Raw genomic sequence first — 8,322 nt, 5'->3', positions numbered from 1 at the left:
TCCCTGCCCACCATGTCTCTCAGGACTCCCTCTGCTGCCTGCAGGATTACAGCTGAGTTCCTTGGCTCTTTGCCTCAGCCTCCCTGGATGCCTTGGTTTTATTGCATGAAAGACAGGGAGAATAAAACCTCGCTGTGAGGACAGGATGGAGTGTTATGTACCTAGAATGGAGCCTGGCACACAAGAAGGCTCACAGCCTGTTTTTCCTTGCCTCTGTGGATATCTGTATTCCTGAGAAATAGATATCCTGTCTGGGTGGGCAGGGAATAGCATAGATATGGGACCTGAGTCTGTGGGAGGGGACAATCCCAGTGAGGAAGTCTGGATATAACTGACAGCCCCATGAGTCAGGGATCACCGAGCAAGTTAGAGGATCCCCCCTTCCCTGTGCATTCAAGTGGCAGTTTCCTTGGGGGCAGACACACAAGGATAGATGGGATTTCTAGGTTAAAATCTGTGTGTATTTTCAGACCTTTTTGACTCGTGTGGTCAAATGGCTTCCAGGAAGCATCTCAAGCTCTGATGTACCCGGGAAATTATGAGGCAGGTACAGCTGAGCCACCCACCCCCATGCTGGCAGTCCAGTCATTCCTGGGGCCAGGGATGAGGCCTGACCCCAAGGTTCCATGGCCTCGTGGTCCCTTCTTGTGTCTCCTTCCACTTTACTTACTTCTTTGGAGATTTGAGAGTGAATGAACTAGTCTTGCCTTGTAGAGGGAGGGGCAGGGAGGAGGGTGCATCTAAGCCACACCCTTCATCTGTCCCTGGAAGAGGTGATACCAGCTCAAGGAGGAGGCAGCCTCTGGCACACTGGGATAGACTAAACAGAGGCCCAATGGGACAGCCTGATTCCTAAGCCTCTCTGGGGTAGAGCCAAGGCCCAAGACAAACCAGCTCAAGTCTATCCCTCCTGTCCAAGCAAGGGCTGGGCCTTTGGGGTCTCAAGCCTTTGAGATCGTATCCCTTAACCACATGGTCCAATAACATTTCTTCATTGAGTATTTGCATTTCAAACACCAAGGTCTCCATCAGAGTCTGATATGGCTTTGTTCACAGCTGAGACTAATATCTGTAAAAAACCAATGAAGTGTAACCGCCCGTTCTGCTGCTCCGGTCCGCGGGTCAGGGCCTAGCAAGAGAGAGAGTGGGGGCAGAGACGCGAAGAATGGAGACAAGACAGGGAGTCTGATCAAGTCTCGTTTATTGGAAGGAAATCCTGGGTATTTATACCCTTTACCACGTGCCTTGCCCTCGTGGACAAGCACAGCTGAAGGCACTACGTCATGTGCCCAGCAGCGTGGATATCACGTGCACCTAGCTAGCTGTGAGGAGACCACGTGCACCCAGCAGCGTGGATATCACGTGCGCCTTGCAGCTGGTGGCACTAAACAGCAAAACAAGATATGTGAGAAAAACAAGATATTTATCAGAGTGTGCTCAGCTGTTGTAGGCTGTTGAAAACAAGTTTCTTGTCAGGGTCTATGGCCTGAGATGGCTGCAAAGATGATAGCCGCTTTCGGCTAGGAGTCGGCTCCCAACAATGAAGGATTCTCCAGAGCTTTGTATAATCTTTGTAAATGAGGTGAACTTCCCTCCAAGCTCTTCAACCTTGTCCCAAGTTCCTAAAGCCACTACTTAGAAACATTGTTCTATAGTAGCATCATCAAATTGAGTCTGTTCTTGTAGATCACAGTACCACCCTTCACCCGGAAACTGGTCTTTTACTGTATTTATTCCCCTCACTCCATTTTTTGGTTCACTATCCACAGCTTCTTCCCTCCATCATGCTAACCATTGCAACTGTGAACTGACCTCTAGCACAGCTGCTAACAATCCCTTCCAGTCTTGGAAATAATTCTATTTTGAGTAGCCCAGCCATTTAGAATTTGTTTCACATAAGGTAAGTGCATCTCATATGAAATCATGGCCTCTTTAAAGGGCCTTAGATCTGCCATGTCTGTAAGATGCCATCCTATCTCTTAGCAGGCATATGCTATATGACTAATGGGGAAGCTGATGATGCTCTTGCAACCCGGGGCTGCCCCTCCTCTAACTGGTGGTCCAGTTGGTTTAAGATTAACTCTTTCTTTTGAAATAGGCTGTTTCATCAGATTGTCCTCCTGCCTTTCCAGCTTTTCTCTGACCTGACCACCCTCAGTTTCTTTCCCTCTTTCCTCCTCTCTAGATAGATAGAAACTCTCTCTATCCTGCTCAGTTACTGGGACTGAGCCTTTTTGTTCTCCCTTTTCCAGTGTACCTCACCAACTCTGTAACCCTTTCAGAAACAAGAGAGTAGAGTGACCCCTACCTTTTTTGAAACAGAATATAGGAGGAGGAAGAGAAGGAGGAGGAGGAGGAGGAGGAAGAGGAAGAAGAGGAGGAGGAGGAGGAGGCTGCCTCTGGGAACCTAGTGGAGGATAGCCCATTGGTACCAGACACAACAACGTTTTGCTAACATCTCGGAAAAAAAAATCCATCCTTCATCCTTTGATGTTTTCTCTACAGCATTTAAAATCAAATTTCTCATTCTGCCCCACATTTGGGTGCCACTTGTGGTAGGTAGCTTTACTACTTTGTAGTTCTTTCTTAGACCTTTCTCTGCCCTTTTCTACCCCTTCAACCCCACTAGATAGGAGAGAAAGGACAGAGGTGAAAGGGGGCAATGTTATCATTAGACTACTGATTAGGGCATAGAGTTTCTTGGGGCAAGTTTGATCTTCGCCATCAGGATATCTAATTTCTTCTTGTTGTTTCTTCTTTGTGCACACTACTAAAGACCACAAACAAGAACAACCAATCAACAACCCACCCCGCTTCTCAGGGGCCTAGCATTTATATACCCTCTAAAAATTCCCAGAATTCCAAGCATCACACATTCACAGAAATTACCTGCAGCTGGCAAAATCATGCCTCTGCTAGTGCACAAGGCAAATCATAGTCAGCTGTGTGGACAATCTGAAGTAGCCTCATGTCCCATGCCTGGGATTAAAATGAAAACACATTCTTATTTCTGTGTTTTGCTTTTTAAAGAAACCCAAACTCCAAAATTCCCACAACAGAGGTCCCCATCCCACCCCATTTTACTGAACACTGGCCTCAGTGTCCATCTACACTCTTAGTAAGTATGAACCTAGTGGAGTAAGTTGGAGAACTTGAGCCGAGTCTTCAGCTTGGTCACTGCTGGCCCCAGATGTCAGGGAAGGAGACCCCTTCTGGGAGGGGAATTTGGCAGAGCTCATTGCCAATCGATCAGGACTTTGGATTTCCTAGGTCACAGGCTCAAACTATCATGGCCAGGAGGCCTTCCTTCACTGGTGGAACCCCTCCTCTAACTCTGGCGTTAGGCACAATGGCCTGGTGTTCTGTTCCTTCCACCATTCTACAGGGTCACCAGGGTACATTCTATCCAGTGTCCTCCTCCAGTTGGGGTAGATGGCTATAGCGGGGTTGTTTGCACTTTGCACAGTCCCAACAATACAACTCCCAACCTTGGGCTCTTCCCTCAGCAAGAGAAGCCTTTGCAGTTTAGGTGAACAGCAACAGGCACTGATGGAAACCCAGGAGCCACCACAATCCAGTGCTGTCTACTCGTAGAGTGATAGCCTGGGACAGGTACAAAGACCATCACAGTTGCCCCCAACAGACTGTATTCCTAAAACTTTTGAGCATCCTCTGTGTATGCACCACTGCTGTCCTGGGAGGGGCTGTCCTCATCTCCCCTGGGGCCCCAGAGTACCCCAGGTCTAAGGAGGTATCTTCATTGTCATTATTCAAGTGAGACTGAGAAGTGAAGTGACCTTCCCGAGAGTCCCACAGACGGTCCCTTCTGACAATGGGCTCCAGGTCAGTCTGATGGCAAAGCCCTTCATGGTCATCTGAGATCTCTGATTCTGCCCATAGCCTTTAAAAAGGCAGGAACTCACTGTGTAGGAATTGCACTTGCAGCTCAGCGAGAGGGCCCTGAATCACATAGCATGGAGTCACTAACCCAGGCAGCATTATGTACATATATAAGAGAGGAGGTACTAAGGAGTTTCAGGGGTGCAGGCTGCTGGCCCAGCTGCTATGGGGCTTTCTACTTGTCTCATGTCCACCCAGGGCTGCACTATTTTATAGTTCGAGTGGTGAAATGCTTTCAGTTTCCTCTGCATAAGCCTTGGTGTGACTGTTATACAGGCTTAAGGTAGCTTCTTTCATCTAAGAATACCTTGCCATCCTGTTCAGCTACAATGCCAACTGCCCTCTGTGTCCTTCTCAGACTGACACTCCATGGGAATACAGAGTGGAATCCTCTAAAAGGAACTCCCTGCAAAAATGCTGACTGGGCCTGCTGCTTACGAGACACTAGAGTGTTTGGCCTGGTGGGTTATTTTGCAAGAACTCAGTTGTCTGAACCAAGGTCGTCATCAATAGCAGACTGGCCAGTGTGTGGCCTTAGGAGACACTGGGACCAAGACTCGGCAGGACGGGGCTGCAAGGCTGGGTCCCTTTAGGGGCAGGGCTACAGTAAGAATCCAGAGATTTACACTCCTGGGCCATCTGAGAATCTCTGTGGCTTGCTGCTCCTCTCCTGGGGGTTTCAGTGGTCTCTGTTTAGGACAGGGCCTACTTGGACAGGTGCCCTCAATCTAGAAGCTGCTCAAAGTCTGAGTCCCACACTACTTCACCCTGACCCTTTAGGCATCCTAGAGCAGGTTGGTCTCCACTGTCTACAGGCCAGACTCTGATTTCTCCAGGCCTTGGGGCACTCTTACCCTCTCAGGCCCTTGGATAGACACTGGTCCTGAATAGCACTGCCCAGGAATTTGAGGAAGTTGAAAGTTCTTGAAAGTCCGGACCTCCCTTGTCTGCTGAGCACTTACTTGACTTCCTCTCAAGGCCCTGGGTTCTTAGACACCGAGATTTCTAAATGGTAGGGTGTCAGCAAGACTGGGATCTAAAACAAGGGAATCCTTGGCCAGCCTTGCGTAAGAAGGCACCCCCTTCTCCCCCGGACTGTCTAATGATGGCCCAGGCTGAGCTCAGCAACCTTCAGAAAAGGCAGCACCTCCAACCCTATGCTCCTAGGAGGCCTGGGCAAGAGCCCAGATGAGGATGCCAGGGCACGTGGCTTTGGGGAAGGCTGAGCTGGGCACTTCCTGCTGATGGATGCCAGGGCTCTACTCCCCTGGAGGGGTAATTCTTTAGTCTTAGTCAGAGGAAGTGAGGCAGGGTAAATGGGCAATGCCTAAGTAGGGCCGCCAGGCCTGCAGGGACTATGGCGGCAGAAACTGTGGAGGCAGCCCAGCCCAGCAGGTCTCCCACACCCACACATGCCATGTTTGACCTTCACATCTATCCTTCTGCCCAGCAGCTACCCTGAGCCCAGCCCCATGTTCCAGATCCCTCCTTACCTATGCTCCTCATCTGCCAGAGAGGTTAGATATCACAATATGCATATTTATTCTTAAGATTTATTTTTTAAAATAGATATGTGTAGCTGGACAGTGGTGGCATATGCCTTTAATCTCATCACTCCAGAGGCAGAGGCAGGTTGATCTCTGAGTCTGAAGCCCAGCCTGGTTTACATAGCAAGTTCCAGGACAGCCAGAGCTGTACAGAGGAAACCCTGTCTTAAAAAACCAAAAAGAAAAAAAAAATTATGCATATGTGGTGGGAAGAGCACGCACATGTAGGGGTGCCTGAGGTGGCCAGCACTGCACTTCCTGGAGCTGGAGTGACAAGGGCTTGTGAGCTGTCACTATGGATGCTGGGAACCAAACGCAAGCATAGTATGTGCTCTTAACTGCTGAGGCTTTCTAACCCGTCAGTGTAGTTCAGACCACACTACTTCAGAGCCTCAGGTTCTTGCCTGTGAAGTTGGCATGATGGTGAAACACATACATCCCTAGTTCATCCATTTCCAACACAGAGAGCACACTCTGCAAGTGTGTCCCACTCTCAGGGTCCTGAGTCTGTGCCCATGCTGAACGGCTAAACATGTTCCTGTTGGAACAGGCTGCTTGCTGGCTGATCCTGTGTGAACAGCTGTGATCCTCAGACCCATTGTCTTGACTCTCTGGGTCTCTGGGTCTCTGGACTCATGGGACTTACTAATACTATTGTGGTCTTCAGGCCCAAAGGTGCATGGGACCACAACCTGCCCTGTATTCCACAGTCCCTGCTTATTTGGGAGGAAGTTGGGCCCCAGATGACAGGATTCTAGTGCTGATTTGCAAGAAGGTGTGTGTCTCTTCACAAAAAAAACAAGGTAAGGCCTCCTCTATTTCTCCCCTTAGCCAAGGCTGACACAAGCTACCATCTTGGGTCTCTGTGCAGTCAGGTATCCAATTGGACTGAGGCTAACCCCAAAATGAGTAACTCTGGCCTTGGACTAGCTCACATGATGGAAGGCTACTAGCCCCAGAAGGCCAGTCGGGGGACAAGGACTCAGACAAGGGTCTCCTTTCTGTACCTTCAGGACAGGGTCCTTTCCAAGGGCTGTGTTGTACTGCCCCACCTTGGCACTGCTCCTTCCTTGGGACCAGGGCAGACTGAGGACAGAAGACACAGGTAGAAGATGGTACATCTCAGTGTGCTCAAATTGAATGGAGCGTGATAGTTTCCACACAGGGAGACTGGGGCTCAGAAGCAGGCCTAGCATTCTCACAGTAAGCCAGAAGAAGGAAAATGAGGACCAGGAGGGTCTCTGGGACCCATGCAGTTGGAGCAGACAGAGTCCTGGGCCTGGCTGGGTGGGGGCAGTAGAGCTCCGGCGGCCGGCTGTTGATCCAACCCAACAATGATGAAATGGCCCCTTTGTCCTACGGCGCCAAAGTTGCTGTGACTGGAGGAGGCGTGACGTGAAAGGGTCATTGTTCCCACTTGGGCAGCCACTCAGGGAGCTGGAGGACCAGCCCAGGGCAGGCTTTGTGCCAAGGCTGTAGCCCTTGCCTGCTGCCTGGGGCTGCTCGGGATGTCCTGGGCTTTCTGCCTCTGACCCATGGCCAATCCCTCTTCCTCTTGAGCCAGGCTAGACACAGGTGTCCCTCTGCGGCCCTGGAATGAGAATTCTGCGTGTCCTGAATGGGGGTGCTTATCTGTGGGGGCCGGGCATGTCACTTGGCATGCAGGTGCACCTCAGAGACCATAAGTGCCACCAGAGCTCAGAGGTGAAGAAGGTGCTTTGACCTGGGTCAAGAAAACATACTGGATGACATTAATATCCCAAGGCCTCAGGGGCCTCTTCCTCCCTACCCACCACCCCCTTGGCAACTTGCCAATGAGGAAAGAGAACCAGAGGAAGAACTTGGGTGTCCCTAGGCAATGCAGTGGAAGTCTATCTATTGCTATCACAAGACCGGATGGGTGTCCTCGTTCTATGGGTGCCTGAAGCCCCTCTGCCCCAGCTCCCACCCTTCTCCTGTTTCTCCAAGCTCCTCTCCTGGACTATTTCTAAAACCGAAACCTGATCAGGTGCTGCCCCTGCTTCAAACCTGCTGCAGCCTGCCCCTACCCCTCAACCCCCAGCCCAGATTTTATGTTCTGGTGCTGTCATTAAGAAGCCTTCCCCCCACAAGGCATAGAAGCAGCAGAGGGGAACAGGATTACCTGGATCCCACAGCCCTGTGCAGGCTTTATCCTGCCAGCTGCATCTTCAGCCCTTTGCTCCAGCATTCTCTGCTTCTCTCTCTTCCCCTAGGGCTAAATATCCCCTCGTCTCCAGCTCACAGTGTATATGCTCAGGAATGCACTCAGGGCCCAGGACAAAGCTATAGGCCCCTTCTCCCTCCACTAAGTGAACTGGCTGGCTCCAGAGCCCAGAACTCCTCTCCACACCTCTCCAGCCCTCCTCTCTCCACTGCCTCCCCAACCATCCAGCGCACAGCTTCAGGCCGGGCCTGACCCCAGCTAATGAACCCCTCCCCCAGTCCCAACTAGGCTTTGGCTCAGCTCTAGACTTCTTTCCCTGGAGGAATGTAGCTAATTAACCGAGAGGGTTTAATTAATCAATTAGTGTGGCTTCCAGACCCCTCCACTTAGCTGGGGCAATGGCAGATCTTTTTGAACAAGAGTGACCAGAACCTTTTCTGGCTGGAGCCTAGCCAAGGGCAGGGGAGCAACCAGGGTGGGGAGAGGCAGGGGAGCAGCACCTTGGGGGTGCCCAGTGCCACCTCCTTTGTATCACTATAAGCCTGGACAGGCAGGATTGGGTCACTCGACCATATGAAGGCATGAAAGGGGGCAACCCCTCTGAGGACTGAGGCAGTACCTCATGTGGACGGTTCACATAGATAGATAGATAGATAGATAGATAGATAGATAGATAGATAGATAGATAGA

The sequence above is a fragment of the Grammomys surdaster genome, unplaced genomic scaffold (assembly GCF_004785775.1).
Source record: "Grammomys surdaster isolate TR1022 unplaced genomic scaffold, NIH_TR_1.0 126131, whole genome shotgun sequence".
NCBI classification, from domain to species: domain Eukaryota; kingdom Metazoa; phylum Chordata; class Mammalia; order Rodentia; family Muridae; genus Grammomys; species Grammomys surdaster.
Note: the sequence above shows the minus strand (reverse complement) of the source record.